Below are 16,783 nucleotides of genomic sequence, written 5' to 3'. Positions count from 1 at the left end.
GCCTCAATCTGCCCCTCTAACTCTTGGATTTGTAAACAGAAGGAACAACTTTCTTTGCTATTAAAGACTGAGGCGAAGAAGGCATTAAGTATCTCAGCCTTGTCCTTATCCCCTGTCACTGTTATTCCTTCTGCATCCAATAGAGACTGGATATTCTCCCTCGTCCTCCTTTTCCTGTTAATGTACTTGTAGAAAGACTTTTTGTTGTCTTTTCACAGACTTAGCGAGTTTTATTTCTAGTTGGGCCTTGGCCCTCCTGATTTTTTCCCTGCACGATCTCACTTCGTCCCTGTAGTCCTCCCAAGATGCCTGTCCTTTCCTCCAAAGCACATAGAGCTTCTTTTTCTTATTGACGCATCTTGAGATCACCCTGCTCCACCAAGCTGGCTTTTCCCCCCGCCGGCTCCTTTTCCGGAACACAGGGATGGCCTGCTCTTGAGCTGCTAGGATTTCATTTTTCAAGAGCACCCAACCCTCGTGGGCTCCCTTGCCCTGAAGGACTGTTTCCCACGGGACTTTGCTAATCAGCCTTCTGAACAGGCCAAAGTCTGCCCTCTGGAAGTTTAATGTGACTGTTTCACTAACCCCCTTCTTAATCCCACCTAGAACTGAAAACCCTATCATCTCATGATCGCTTAATCCCAGGCGTCCTCCAACCGTCAAATCCCCAACAAGACCTTCTCTATTCACAAACAGCAGGTCTAGGAAGGCACCCTCCCTTGTTGGTTCGCTAACCAGTTGTGCAAGGAAGTTGTCTTCGATGCACTCCAGGAACCTCCTAGACTGTTTCATTTCTGCTGTATTGTACTCCCAGCAGACATCCGGAAAGTTAAAGTCTCCCACAAGGACAAGAGGCAGAGATTTAGAGACTGTCCCCAGCTGTTTATAGAAGAACTCATCAGCTGCTTCTTCTTGGCTGGGTGGTCTGTAACAGACTCCTATCACAAAGTCCCCCTTCTTGTGGGCTCCTCTGATTTTAACCCATAGGCACTCGATCCCATCCTCACCGTAATCCAGTTCAAGAGTATCAAAGCACTCTTTAACATAGACGGCTACCCCTCCTCCTTTCCTACCCTTCCTGTCCCGCCTGAAGAGTTTATATCCCAACATAGCTGTAGTCCAGTTATGTGAGTCATCCCACCACATTTCTGTGATGGCAATGACATCATAGTCACCTTGCCCTACAACAGCTTCCAGCTCATCCTTCTTATTGCCCATGCTGCGTGCATTGGTGTAAATGCACTTCAGCTGGGCTGATGAACCTTCAGCCCTCATAAAGGGAAGAGAGTTTATTCTCGATTGACTGGTCCTTGGAATAACTAATTCCACAGACCCAGTTTCATCCTTACTGTCCCCACTTGTACTCGCCCTCACTTGCCCTGTTGTGGTGTACTGGTGGTCCTCTCCAGCACACCATTTCTCAGCCGCCGGTTTCCCACTTCCAGCCTCATTCCCAACTAGCCTGGTCTCCTCCCCTTCCCCCTTCACATCTAGTTTAAAGCTCTATTTAAGAGCCTAACTAGATTTTTAGAGATAACTTTAGTCCCCCTTGGAGAAAAGTAAGACCCATCCCTAGTAAGAAAACCTGGGGGTGGGTGGGTCACCCCATGATCAAAGAAGCCAAAGCCTCTCTCCTCACACCAGGCTCGGAGCCAGGCATTAATCATCTGTATGTTCCTGACCTCCCGTTCCATATTCCTTAGTATTGGGATAGAGCTAAACACCACTTGTGCTCCAGAGCCCTCCATCATCCTCCCTAAAGCCCTGAAGTCTCTTTTGATAGCTTTCAGCTTTCTGCTCTGTAAGTCATCATTACCTATTTGGAATACTAACAGGGGATAGTAGTCCGCTTCCTTCACCAAGGAAGGGAGTTTTCTATTGATATCCCTCACTGATGCCCCCTTCAGCATTTAATTTTCCTTTCTCCATGTACGTGCCCTCTAGATCTGAATTTTCCCGACGCTCTATGAGAAAGTGATGGGATTCCAGAACAGGCTGACTAAGGGTTTACACATGATATATAGGACATATCTTGAGGGAACAACCTTTACAGATCACTGTTGAATTTATGTTTAATGAATTATGGCATTATTGCCCTTATGCATGTCATATTTTGAGTAAATTTAACATCCTGTTTTATCATCTTTCAGGGCATCCTCTTCATTCTATTACAGTAGAAAAAAAATTAAAAGCTATACACTTTAGCTGTGACTGAGATAGATGGACAAAGATATGTCTGGATTTTGCTGGCTGTTTTCAGCCACTGGAATATGATAATCAGTGCAGGAGATGTCACCTATGCAGCAAGTGAACCCTGCTGCATGGGATAGTGTGCAGTAGGATAAAAAGGAAGGGGCCACCTGCTCTCAGCAGTTTTATGCAAGCACTCCCACATTCCTCCTGAATAATTCTACCAAAATTGCTGATTTTGGTGTATTTATGATTTACTGATGTTGAGCTTAATTCCTTGCATAAAAGGAATTGTGTGTTTTAAACTTTTTTCTTAGGATAATTCCTCATTTTTTGGCAAGTTTTATTAATTGCTGTTTGTTATTTATTGCGATGACACTGAAATCTCTACATGGTTTATTTTGTACTAAAGCTCCTAATTAATATTAGGTAGTAGCAAATTCTGCCAACTGGTGTTTAAATAATCTTGACACCAGAGAATGAATTGGTTTTTATGTTCAAGTTGCTCACCTTGGCAGCCCGCCCCTTCAAATGTGTTTCTGAGAATATGTAATAGTATCACTTTCATTTTGCACATGGATCCACCATACATTGTGTAGCAGTGCAGAATGACTTTCATCTACAGGTCTAAACAACCGAGTTTTTTACTTAGCTTCCTTTTCACTTCTATGACTTCTAATAGGAAAGATCTGATTTCACTTTAAGAAATCAAATGCCTTAAGATCCATTTTACTTAAAAAAAAAATATGTACGGTGTTTCTGGGCACCACAACTGAGAGAGCTTACATAGCATCAAGGCTGAGATTAAGCTTGGTCAGAAAAGGGAATTTCAGAAACAGACAAAGTTCCAGACGACAGCAAAACAAAAAACATGCTGTGCTGGCAGCCAGACCTCAAAATCCCCATTGACTCACACTGGGGTTAGGTAGGACATGCAGGTTTTGGCAGCCAAAGATTGGTGGTGGGAAATAAGGGTGGCTGTCCTCTCTGGAGGCAGTGAGTCCCACATTTAGTGTTGTCCTGACAGCTGTCTGTTCTGCCTTTATTTTTGTCTCCCAGCGAGAGCCTGTGGCTCTCAAAGTGGCAGGTACTAATTTCTCGAGATACTGATAAGCCTGGAGCTGGCCCTGCCCTTATCCTAAGGACAATTTATATGCGATCTGTAAATCTTTTGGCATTATTAGTTACAGACAGGTAAGGTCCTATGTCACAGAAAAGTCTTTTGAGAGAACTTACTATTATTCTCAGCTTCCCTTCAATCTCTTTGTCAGGCATTCCTTAAATGAGTTCTTGATTTTGTGTCTCTCTGGCTTTGTCTTCCTCTCAGTCTGAGGTTAACTGTTATTCCTCCTGAAGACAGCAGTAAAATCCTGTGCTCTCCCTTGATGTTCATAACACTAAGCATGGCCAGGTTTATAGTGTGTCCTTGTACAATTTTGGAAGAAAAAGGATTGTTCATGAATCTTCGTTTTCCGTTAAAGAAGGCTGATAGCTGCATTCACTCACAGTCCACTCTTGGACATATTTGGAAGTGGGGAAGAGTGAAGACAGGTTGCATCAGATCCAGCCAGATATGGAGTGGGATGGGAGAATGTGCTGCACCCAAGTGAAATATGTTATGTGAGTTTCCAAGAGGCCTGGGAAGAGTTCATCACCGCCTCTCCTGGAAAAAAATATCTTTTGCATAGCCTTTTGCACCAGAAAGCCCAGACAGACTAACTTTCACAAACAGACATTCTCAGTTTAGACCATTTGATGTACATGGTGCTACTAGCCAATAAACCTTTTTATCATAGCTGAATCTCCAGGTACATTGTGAGAAAGGAATTGTCGAGGCAGAAAGATATTGCTCATTGGAAATCTTAGCTAAAACAGATCTCCTCAGTTAACCTGAATATGTTGAACATCCTCCCTTAAAATCTTGATGTGCTCAGAAGTAGCTTTGTTAAAGTTACCTGTGGGACAATCTGATGAGGTCAGAATCAAACCCATGCAATTGGGTACTTAGGCCAATGTATATCTGACCGACAGCTGAGTACAGTATGGGACATCAAAGTTAGAAGCAGAGTCACCCAGGCTCCCTCAACAGTTGGTGGGGAGAGAGGCACACAACTTCAGAGGAAAATGTTTGCTCACTTATACCACCTGGCTCTCCATTGACTTATCCATTAAACCAGGTAAGGTGAATACAGGCATAATTGGGCTAATTTTCAAAACAGGCAGCTGCCAACAGGTGGATATGCCATTACAATATCTGTCCAGGAAGGGGATAATGAAGAGTACCGGTCTGAGCACAGAATCAGAATTAACCATAAGGTCTTTGGGATGAGGACTTTTGTATCCCATATTAATACAGGATTTTTTTATAAAAGGCATGAAACTTGTCTGGTTTTTAATGTAATCCTTCTGTTTGAAAATAAGACCTTCTGCTTATGGAATATATTTAAGAACTGGGAAAAGCTGGTAAGGTGAGATGGATGGAGAGGTGAATCTTAAACATATATGCCCTCCTGGGCTCACAGAACATAGATCTTCTCAAGCTGGTTACAATCCTCGCTGTAATCTTGTCTACAGGGCACTTTTCTACCTTCGTATTTAACTTGACAAAAGGAAATTTTCTTAGTACACCATTACCTAAGGAAAAAAACCAACCTCTGAGAACGGGTATTCTTGCATCTTCCCATTATCTTTAGATGTAAATTACCAAACGGTTTCCACAATGTAATGTGATAAATAGGTGGAGCAGTGCCTCAGGACTCTGGAGATGTGGGACTCTGCTTTTGCCACTGGTAAGGCCAGATGCCTTTCCTTGGGAGGTTATGTCACCTCACTGTGCTCCACTGCTTCCAGGTGTAACAAGACTCAAATTCCTGAGAAAATGCTTACGAAGTGAGTGGAAGTAACAGTCCTGTATCACTGCAGATTTGTATTTATCACTCGTTGGCAATAGAATTATGCCTATTATGCAAATTCATTGTAAAAAAGAAAGATATTACACTTACAGGTTTGAAAAGTACAGGACTCTCTCGCTAAGTGGTTCTGAGTCCTCTTTCCTTGCAAACAGAGGAAGATTAACATTATGTGTTTACCTGATAAAAAACAACATGCTCTTCCCAGCAACTAGCCAAGTACCTGCTCCTACAGCAGCAGCATTATTGTGAATGACCTCATTCATTTACAGTCCTGATCCTATTCTGACAACAAATCCCATCTGTGTGTGTTTTTTTTTTCTAAAGAAAAGCATTAGTCTGGTGTGAGGTGTTTGGATTGAAGCGGCTCACCGATATCCACTGATGTTATATTTACGGGACTAAAATTGTAGTACTTGATGACTCCATTGTTTGCTAGCTGGAGAGTAGTTCATTAGTTTCAGGAACCCAAATGTTTACAACCAGTTGCTACTAGAAACTGTTTTGATTCTGTATTGGAAACTACAATCACATAGACAACCGTTAAGTCAGCTGCCCAGGGAGACCTGGACTTTCTGTTTCTCCCTTGTAATCCTGCTGTTTACTCTGCTTCAGTCTGGGGGAGATGAGACTATTTACTACTGCAGTACTTCAAAGCCTCCTTATTTTTTGCCTTTACCATGAAAAGGAGATTAAGAAGTACTAATCGTTACCAGAACTAAGGATTTTTTTTTTTTTCTCATATTAAGAACTACTTAACAAGGGACATGATGGATTACTTCAGCCGGGTTCACTGCTGTGTGGAGTGAGCTTTCATCCATATATTTTTTCTGCCTGTGGACAGCCTTAATCTATGTCACTTACAGAGCACATAGGAATACATGGAATTACTTGTATACGTTACTACCTATAATCTTTTCATCTCACAGGTACTAAAGCTGTTATAAATTGCTGTAAACCTGTTTGTCTGAAGCTGTGAAAGAGAATGACCTTACTTTTAATATCCAACATTGAAGTAGGAGAAAAGCAGCCCAGAATGCCTGGAGAAGTATGGAGGCTCCTGCCAAGCCAGTGAATGCTCTGCCTGCATCTGCTTTTGAAAAAAAAAAAAGAAATTAACAGGATGGACCAGGCCTCTATTGCATATCAGTTACATAACAGTTTATAAATTTTCTGTTTAAAAATAAGCTGTGAAGTTTTAGTGTTGAAGCGAATATGATGTTGGCATTAATGTTTGAAAGCAAACAGGCAAAACATACCCTGGGTGGGAGAGTCCCCTTGCCTGCTGCAGATGGCTTTGTGGAAAAGCCAGAAGAAAAGTAAAAGAAGAAAGAAAAGGAAAACAACATTCGACTAGGGAAGTTTCTCTTGTAGGCAGAGCATTTAATAAGCGACTTAATTCTACTCTGAACAACATCTGAAACCTTGGAGGAGTGGGTGGGAGATGTAGGCAGCAGTTCAGGGTCTGGGCAACGACCTATGGACGAGAGCCCCAACAGCAGAGCAGCTGCAGGTCAGCCAATGCACCAATGTATATCACTGAGTCTGGATCACTTCAACCGATGTCATCCATGGAACCTAGTAAAGTTATCCATACCATGGGAGATCCTGCCAACGTGGGCAATGAACTAAGTGTCGGTGCAATGACAAAAGGGAAGAGAGTAGTTAGCTACCTTGGCTGTGCGGAAAGGATTAGGAAATTGGCAGGAAATGGTAATCCTGCATGCCACCATTTAATTCTTCTTTCCCTGACCTGTCTTATTTCCCTGCTGTCTTATTGTGTTTTCCTTTTGTACCCAATAAACCATGTTGGTTTAAATCACATTAGTCTCACTGTTTAAACACAGGGAAATGATAATTGCTGAATTACCAGTGTAAGAAAGTTATTCAAGTTTTTAAGTAGGAGTTCACAAGAGCACTGTTTAAATATTTGTAAAAACATTTAAATATTGAACACACCACCATGGCACAAAGTTTGCACCAGCTTTCCCACTGAGAATGACTCAGTCTCTTTCCATTTTTTGGGGTTTGGGGTTTTTTTGTTTTTTTTTTTTTTTTTTTTTTTAATTCAGGAAGTTTGGCACTGCTGTTCTGAAGTTCTCTCACTTTGAATGGTGTTTTTATCCCTGACTTCCCAGACAAGTTTGGGGAAGGTAGAAGTACCACAAGCTTTTAGCCACATTTTGTCTGGAATACTGATTTCTCAATTAAAAGACTCTTTTGATGTTTCTAAGCAACATCATCACCCCAATCATCAAAGGAATCGCTATGCAACCACTTTACAGACAGCGCAAGCACCATATTTCTCCTCCCCTTTGTCATGCCAGTAAAGCCTGCTGTGGCAGCTCCAAACTCTTGTCTGAACAGCAGTAGAACTCAGTCTGCAAAATAATGATTCTAAAGACTGTTATGTGAGGCAGGGCTGTCAGCTGCTTCTTCCACTAACTTCTCTTCTTTTCCTTTACTGGGAGATGTGTAACAGGTTTGCCTTCACTAATAAAGAGTACTGTAAGGAGGATATAGATGCAGTCAAAAAATAAATTGATTTTCAGGCAATATTCTGGATAAAAAAACTTTTCCTAGAACTTTTTGAAACATAAACCACATTATTGCTATCTTAACCTTGTAATTTTTCTGTGGCAGGCAATTCTAATGCGAGTGGGTACATACTCTCCATCTATCTTGTGACCTGTATCAATCATTTATTTTCCAGACTTACCTGTACGTTGTATCTGAGCTTGCTATTGTTCCAGCAGGTGTCGAAACACAGTTTTTTTAGCTAAAGGTTTCCAAAGTTAAAAATGCCCATTTTGGACCACAAACTGATGTAAAATGTAGCTCACACAAATTCGTACCTGCAATTTAAAGAGGCCACAGGAATTACATTTTACCATTATATGTGAAATAATCATATTCTCTCTCACATTCCATCTTTTATCCTCAAAGTATGTGCATGCATAGGAAGAAACTGCTGTTAACTACTAAACTGCTGTTTAACTACTGTTAAAACATACAGAGCTGGATTGCTGTCTCTCATGGAAAAATATGTTGCAGGACAGAGACTCGTGCATTCAGATAGATTCCCAATATTTTCACACAGACTGCAGTTTCCATATTTTCATGGGAAATGAGTCTGCACAACTCCTGCCCAAAATAAACCTTGTGATCCAACCCACATGGAGCACGTCTCCATCTAGAGGGAGCTGAGATCTGGCATTCCTCACTGGGTTCCTCAGTACACTGGTTTAGTTGTAATCCCATTAATAAGGATACCGGAGTTAGAGAAAGAACAAAATAGCAGGAGGTGAACTCAGTCTACCTCTCTGAATGCTTGTTTTCTTGTTTCTGGTTTTTAACTGCCTACTTGTCTTTTTTAAAGCTGTTAATTGCTGGTCCTCCATTTCTGTCTGACAGTTTGTTGCTTTGTCGTATTTGCTCAGATTTGACATAATTTTCCTATTCCTTTTTCAAGGAAACTCTCCTTTAAGTCTCACTTCTCAGTCTAGTCCTCCTTTCCCACTGACATACAGTATAAGCAAAGTATCTTGAACTTTAAAAATGTTCCCTTGCCTAAATACTTGTTTACTTCTGAATCCTCCCTCTCCTTCTGCATGTGCCATTGGTTCATACTGAGGACCGTTGATGCCAGTATCACACTGAGTCATCTGGCAGAGGACAGAAACGAAGGTCTGCTCAGGTTATGTGAAGTCAGTACAGCCATCCCAGCTCCTGAAGCCCCCTGTCCATGCTGCTGCATGTTCCTGTTCAGTTGTGCCATTTGAAAGTTGCAAATGGCAGTGTGTAGGCATTTTCCAGATGGGACATGGGTCAGCTGGGGTACTACTCAAAAACTGGTAATGGTGAGGTAAAACAGAGATGGTATGGAACCCTAATTACCTGTACCTACAAGGCACATACACATCGTAGCAGCTGTAGGCTATGAATCTCTTCCACTCATTAAAGGGAAAAGTTGCACTTGTTTTCCCGAGTTGATATACGACATAGAAATGAAGTACATATATCTGTCCTTCCTGTTCTGTAAACTTTCTGCTTCAGTTAAGACCTTAATTTCGTTCTCGTCATTTGCGGATTGTAGCTCTTGTAGAACAAGACCTTGTTGTGTTTGTGTAGGACATAAAGTGATGGAATCCTCCAGCCTTGGCTAGAATAGTATAGATTCTATTACAATGCTCCTGCTATTAACATCCTCAAAAAGATTGCTAGTTTTGGGGGCTAGGTAGGAAGTGCGTAAAGCTCATGCTTCAAGGCATCTGGGAGACATCGTTGTGGGGGAAGAAGAATGTGTATTACTTGATAAGACTTTTCAAGCAGTTTTTCCTGCCTCTTGGTTCAGTGGCTGGAAGAGTGCCCACTCCGGAAAGTAAGGATAAAACTGAACCTTTTCCAAATGTTTTTTTTTGCAGCTGGCACACACTCTCGATAGAGCTTTTAGCTTAATTAAATCAACCATTTAACCCCCTTCCTTAATTATGTGCTTTGGAGAATTTGCAAGAAAATTTATCCTAAGTAGAATGCTAAAATGAACATCAGACAAATACCGCCCCAAACAGGAAATCATGTGAACACCCTGGTGGTACACCTACTCTCTCCCGTTTCAGAACAACATACTGAGACTATGCACTGTCTGCCACGAAAACACTGAGGACATTTTGTTCAGCTGCCTGGGATTCAAGCACAATGGTACTTTCTAAAGTAGAATTATTCAGCTGGGACATCTTTGCACATAAGAGCAGGCATTCATTTAGGCCACTGTAACAGTTGCAAAACAGTTTCCACTATAACCTCCTTCTTTCTCATGTTCATAGCTTTCCAAAGCAAGAGAAATTTAGACTGTTTTTTTTTTGCTAGGATGAATCCTTTCTGGACCAGAGTGTTTCTTAAGAAAGGCAACAAAATTAGTCAACTTCAACTTGCAAAGCCAAAAAAATACATTTTTTTTTTCCGTGATGAAAACTGCAAATATAGTTCTTGCTTCCCTTGTCAATACATTATGAAATCTATGCAATTAAACTCACAGGTTGTCGGGAAACAACAACTTCGATAATGACAACGGACATGCACCTTTTTCTTTTTCTATTCTATTTACAAGTATCATTTTGCTGTTTAACTGGAGACCTTTTTTCTTCCCCTATATGTCTCCAGAATGCTATACTTATTATACTTAGAATTAATTCCTTTATCACTGAAGACTAATCCCAGAAAAAAATTGAGTGAGTGAGTCAGTGGCTCCACAGTTCTGATTAGACCAGCTTAATATTTTATTGCTTAATATTCTTTTATAATATCATCATCTTCTGATTGCCGTGACCTTGGCCTGGGGTCAGACACCCACTCAACTACTCTCTCACGCCCCACGCCCCCGCTACAGGACAAGAGGAGGAGAAAAGAAGAAAATATTGTAAATCAAGGTAAAGACAGGAAGATCAGGTGTCAGTTACCTTCACAGCCAAACCATTAATTTAATTTATTCCCAGTTAAAATAGGTTTGGATAGTCAGAAACAAAGACAAACACCTTCCTTCCACCATGTTTACCAACGTTCAACTTTGACCCTTCATTCTTAACTCAGAGGAGAAGACAACAAAACTCATCTTGTCATCTCTTTTTGTGTCTTGTCAGCTGTAGACAATTCAAGAGAGAAAGGATCTTAATTTGTGATTATCTATCTAGCATAATGCTCTCTAGTTTCACTTGGATATCCACCAGTCATGTTTACCACACCAGAGATATCCTCTGCATGGTCTTCTCTTTCAGCAAATCTCATAAATTGAGATTTTTTTAGAATTTAGTAGCAGGAGGATGTCAGTTTTTAGCTACAGATGACAGAAAATCAGATGCTGAATTTTAACCATAAACAAGGCTAATGCTGAAGATAAGCACCTTCTTGGATTTAACATCTGAATAATTATTCCATATTCTAATGCTTGACATAGTCACTAAGAACATTCATACTAATCCTGAACTATTTTCAGACAAATGCATTTTTCACTTTGCTTTAAAATTGCTCATAAAAATGTTGTATATATTTATCCTTAATTGTTGTATTATTTATTTGAATATTTTCATTCATTGATCATTCTTAATCAGAAGAGTTATTTTATTCCTTGACTAGATGTCTCAAGCAGTAAAACTTATTTCGCATTTCAGTCAAAACCTTTCTTACTTTCAAGAACTGATTTTAATTTCAGAGTCCTCCTCACCTACTTTTTCTCACAATATGCTTAAAAAGCTTTCAGGTATACAAGTATTTCTAGAAACAAGTATAATGTTGGATGGGTAAGTAAATGGAACAGTCATTGAGAATTTTTTCAACTCTAGTTAAATACATGGCATTAAAAAATGTAAAAAATCTAGTCATTATACTCTTGAATAAACAGAAACATCTGTTCTTATAATCAAAGGAAATCAAGGTACTTTTAGCAGTCATGTGTATTTATTTTTTATTAGTAGACTGTACCAATTCCTAGAATTGGAGCCTCACAATCATATTCCATGCTTGTCTTCTTTTAAGTGTATCCATCCATTCATGTGCAGGTTTCATGCAAACTCTGTCCAGGAATGCTTTTTTGTTGCTTCAGGTGTTCTTTCCAAAGATATAATGAAGTCACAGAAGACTAATAATAATAATAATAATAATAATAATAATAATAATACCACCTCCCCTGCCCCAATCCCATAAACAAAACCCAAACAAAACCAAAACCCAACCCCCAACATTTTGGGGAGAGAATACTTATTTCAGAGTTGTACCCACTATCACTACAATGCCAAATTTCTACATCTTATTTATTTCAAGTTAAGGTAACATGCATTATGAAGTGAAAGTTGTAATGTGTCGCAGATTTGGTGTGTCCTATCTTCCTGTCTTGAAAAGAAATAGATTATTAGAGATATCACTTTTGAAGTGGGCTTTTTATCCAGGCTTTTACTGTGACCACTAACCAAGATACCAAATTTCTCATTTCTAGTCTGAAGGACATTTTACACATTAAACTTTTCATTTCGTTAAAACAATCTAACAAAAGCAGTAAGGAACCCTCTATCCTGTGACCAGCACTCCATATTCACAGCAGATCTTTTTTTGAAAGATTTTAAGCTCCTTCTTGTCCCCGATACTGAAGCAGGGAGCTACACGGCAGCACCACTCTTGTCTGAGAGGAGAAGAGGGGTGGGATGTAAACTGTAGAACGAATGTGAGATGCACAAGGTGGAACGACAGCCTCCATATGCCCGTGAAAGTATGTCATAGTCACAGAAAACTGTTAGTTGTCAAGGACTTCTGGAGGTTATCTGGTCAAACCTTGGAAGACAGAAGACTTAATGTCAGAACAAGGGGAGATTGTGCAGGGCATTGTCTCATCATATTTTTCAAGTTTTTCTTATATGTCATGCTCTTTCCCCATAACTCTTTTCATAAACCTCTACTGAGCTCTTTTGAGTTTGTTAACTTCTTTCTTCTACTACTAAGATGCTCTTAAGGTATCAAGTAAAATGCCTTACTCACTATATATAATCCCATCTATTCCAAAAGCTTATACATAATTTTTTACTTTTCAATTATTCTTCCTGCACTATTCTATCAAGTAAGCAATTCTGTTTGAAGGTAACAATTATGTAAAATTACCTTTCACATTTTAGATGAAAAGATATGTGTTTACTTTGTGCTCCGCATCCTCTAGGTGTTGTATAATTTGACATTCACACAGTTACAAATGTTGTTTGATTTTCACATGCTTGCTCTTGGTGGGAAGGTAGGTCAGGAAGACAGAATATGTCCCCCAGTATGTGGGAAAGAGCTAATTTCAACACGATGATGCAGCAGTGGCTGCTATTCTTGTACACTGATTAACATTCAGTGTTTGTGCACAATGTACTTGGGTGTTTTGATCTTAAAGTTTGCTACTTCTACTTCCATGAACCCTCAATGGAACCCCCAAATACCTATTCTGTATAACCACTGATGTGAGCATGCACAGGATAACACTGTTTCATCTCTAATTCCTCTGGAGGCGGAGAGAACGCTCATAGAGATCTTTTTAGGGTTTTGCACTGAGATGAATTCCTTCTCTGCTACTCATCCCCAAATCAGCTTTTCATCAAATCTTTCTTTTACAGCAATATATGTGAAATATCCAGGAAGGCTTACTGAAGAATCTGAAAGATATTAAATTCAAGGCAAACTATGGCAGTAACAACGCATTTCCACTGTGTTGTATTCAGGCTCCTACTTCTTGAACACAGCCTGCTTGAATTTCATCTGTCTGTCAAATGGCAATGTTTTAATCCACCAGGTTGTCGGAGGGTGGCAATGTAAGAGCACAAAATAAGCACATGGCCAATTAGCGAGAGCTTCTCCAGGCTGGGAGCAGCCAGATTTCCTGACAGAGGCACAGCCTTCCCTTTGTTTACTACCATCACACTTAGATTTCTATGAACACCATGGAAAGCAAGACAGGGTAGTCCTGAAGAAACAGCATGATTCGTGCAGAACTGTCTCATACACAGAAAACCTTCCAGACAAGAGACAAACACACTCCTCCTAGTTATGTTCCAGCCATGTTAATCCCAGACTGAATTTTTTCCAGATCTGTCAGAAGAAATAGAGCAGGAATCCTCATGATGTGCTGCCTGGAGCTGCTCCTCAGCCATGCCTTTCTGCATCCCGCAAAGCCTGTGCTTTTTTTTTTTTTTGATGGGTCTACACTGATTTGCAGGACTTGTCATGTGGATGTCTATTACAGCAAAAAATGGCAAAATGAGTGCAAGGGTGCTACTGATTCCTCTTGATGTCACCTTCTCTGACACTGCTAGTATCTCTCCTTTAATCAACTGTGCATTCATATGTGATCATGGTGCTAACAGCCTCCAGGTGTTCCTGGGCAGTGGCTTTCTCCTAAACCTCACAGTGACAGTGGTTAGGTACGTCATCACTTCTTTTCAGTAAAACATTCCCACAGTGACCTGTGCTGTGTGACGACAAGAACTGAAATACTTTGCTTCATGCAAATCTGGCTTGAAGGATTAAAGTATATCTGACTTTACCGTGGAAAGGAATACCCAAGAAAATTAGCACTTTCTGTTGTCCATATATACACATGTATAGCGTATTAACAGTGTACAGGTAGGACACCTAAACCTGCAATTTTTCCCAATAAATAACTATTAGGTTTTCCTTTCAAATTAAAAGTTATCTTTTCTTGCCTTGACTCCTGCTAGTAGGGGTTTGTACCAGTAGGTGGGGCAGAGGTACTGGGGTGGCTGAGGGGAGCATACACAGGGAGCACCTTCAGGGCTGGAAAAGTTTTTCTGTCCTATGGTAGTGCCCTGACATGGAGCAGAGGGAGGGTGCTCTTTCACAGACTGAAGCAAGAGAAATCTTTGCTCGTGTTTTTGGAGTACCTTTAATTTTGTAAAAATGTTCACATCACACACGGGACCATTATGACTGTTATCCTTCTCCCAGTAGGACTGGGATTAAGGCTGTGTTCCGGTGCATGCTGAGATGAGTCATTATTCATTATATCTCTTCTGGTGGCTAAGTATAAATTTTGTTGTCAGTGCTAGAGCATCTTCAGAATAAGTGCTGTCCTCTCTGCACATACAGAAGAGCTGAGATTGCAAGAGGAATGTGTCTAGTTCTTTTTTGAACACAGTCCCAAAGCTTTTGCATTTGCATTATATATCTTCGACAAACAAGATATAAACATGAAGGGAATTTGTCACAATACCTTTCAGTAAATTCATCTATTAAAGTATATTTTTCCAGAAAACATTTTACTGTTATCATTCTATGTGCCATATCCAATTTATAGGATGACATCTCTTGAAACAGCAACTCATTTTTCCTTATAAAGCACCATGCACAAAATTGTATTAATAAAAGAATAATAATGGGATCTGCTTGTCTCTTAGGATATGGGGCAGGGATAACTGATTCTGTTGCAGAAACTAGTAAAGGCGTAGTATAGTTTGTCTTTATCTTGGGTAAGGCTCAGGACTAATAATGCAAGGTGTGTAAAGTACAGAGCCCGTGGATGCAAGCTCAAAGCAATCAGATCTTAAAATATAAATCATAGCTCAGGACCCCCCAAAAATGTACCATCGATGCAAAAAGCTTGCTTTACCTCTAGTTGAGAGTATGATCCAAAACAGTATATCTCATGAGATACTGCAATAATGCTATTCCACTAAAAAAGGAGAGCACAGAGGAACAGTTGTTTGCCCAAGAAATTAATTTCACTTCTAAAAATGGAAGTAAATTTATTTCTTTTCTACAGATTAATCAATCCACATGAATAGATGAATTAGATGATCTTTAAGGTCCTTCCCAACCCAAACCATTCTATGATTCTGTGAAGAGTTAACCCTAGATAAAATGTGAGAAGTTTGCAAGTCTTATTTCCTGATTCTTCTGCTGATTATCTGAGGCTAGAAGTTATATATCTATTGATATAAGTGTGGGAAACACACAAAATTTTGTGCTTCTCAGCAAAGAAACACAAAATTTGAATATGGAACTGTAAGCTGCTTAAATCAGCCTCTGCCCGCTAGGGCGTATACATTACTACAGTATGGTACTGGCATTGCACATCACTACTTAATGTTTGAAACAATAAATACAGAGTGCTTTTAAATAATCAATATGAGTGTGTTGCAGACAAATTAGTTCACACATTTTAATTCTTAAACAATATTTTTCTTAGCAGATGCCCATAATTACAGATATAGATGTAAAAATACAATAAAAGAACATGTGTGGAGTTTGCTTATATTCACTCTCAGATCTACCATATGAATATAATTACATGCATTAGTTTAGGGCAGGCTTGACAACTTCTTCATTCTTTCAGTTAATATCACATATTTATAGCTTAAGCAAAATAGAAAATGACAGGAGAGTGGACAAGCTGTTTATATGAGCTAAAGAAATAATTGTCAGATTATTCATGGCACTGTAAAGAGTAGGAATGATAAGCAGCCCAGCTATTATAATGTGATCAGCTAATGTTAGTCAAGCATTGTGAAGCCAGAAAGAACTCTACAAAGATTAAATATTACTATTATCACTGTTAATGCAGAGTGATAGAAGGCAGTGAAACCTCTTAGCATGAGCTGCATAAAGCTTGCAGAAATTGAAATTTAGAAACTGAGAGATTTGCAGATGAGATAAAGACCATTACCAGCTGGTGAGCTCTTTCTGCTTGTTGCTTGCTGAGGTCTGAGTAGGTGGACATTTGAAAAGATAACTCACAGATAGTGGCAGAGATGTGGAATATATCACAGTAGGAGGGACAAATGTGGGTCAAGCTGCGCACCAGCCTGCTTCCCTCCGGATGCCCTCTGGGTCCTCTAGTCCCATACAAGGAGCAGCAACCCTGAGAGCTACAGTTTGCTACTCAGCACTGTGGGCCTGGCAGGCCTTTGTACGTAATCCATATGGGCAAAACCATCCCAGAAACTTTAACTTCCTTTGAAGGCAGCCTTGTAATTTGAGATGTCTTGATATTTATGCCATGGATTGTTACTTCAGGCAAAATTTCTTGTGTATGCTGCATAAAACAAAAGGTGCTTCCCTAGGATGGTTTGTTCCATCAATGTATTATTACGTGAAAGTAGCTGAAATTAAGCATTTTTAATTCTAAAGGAAATTTTGGTGTTTTAAAA

General features: G+C 39.8%; 1 long non-coding RNA gene across 1 annotated transcript; it reads right to left on the bottom strand.

Moving 5' to 3' along the window:
• Positions 1-5,949: 5,949 nt before the first annotated feature.
• On the bottom strand, positions 5,950-16,474 carry LOC128851014 (uncharacterized). Its single transcript, XR_008448303.1, has 3 exons — positions 16,300-16,474; positions 7,819-7,954; positions 5,950-6,192 (listed from the first exon to the last, which is right to left on the bottom strand). It is a non-coding gene; the product is annotated as an uncharacterized LOC128851014 (long non-coding RNA).
• Between the last annotated feature and the right edge of the window lie 309 nt (positions 16,475-16,783).

This window comes from Cuculus canorus, chromosome 1, assembly GCF_017976375.1.
Source record: "Cuculus canorus isolate bCucCan1 chromosome 1, bCucCan1.pri, whole genome shotgun sequence".
NCBI lineage: Eukaryota > Metazoa > Chordata > Aves > Cuculiformes > Cuculidae > Cuculus > Cuculus canorus.
The sequence above is the reverse complement of the archived record's forward strand: the minus strand, read 5'-3'. Positions and strand labels throughout refer to the sequence as shown.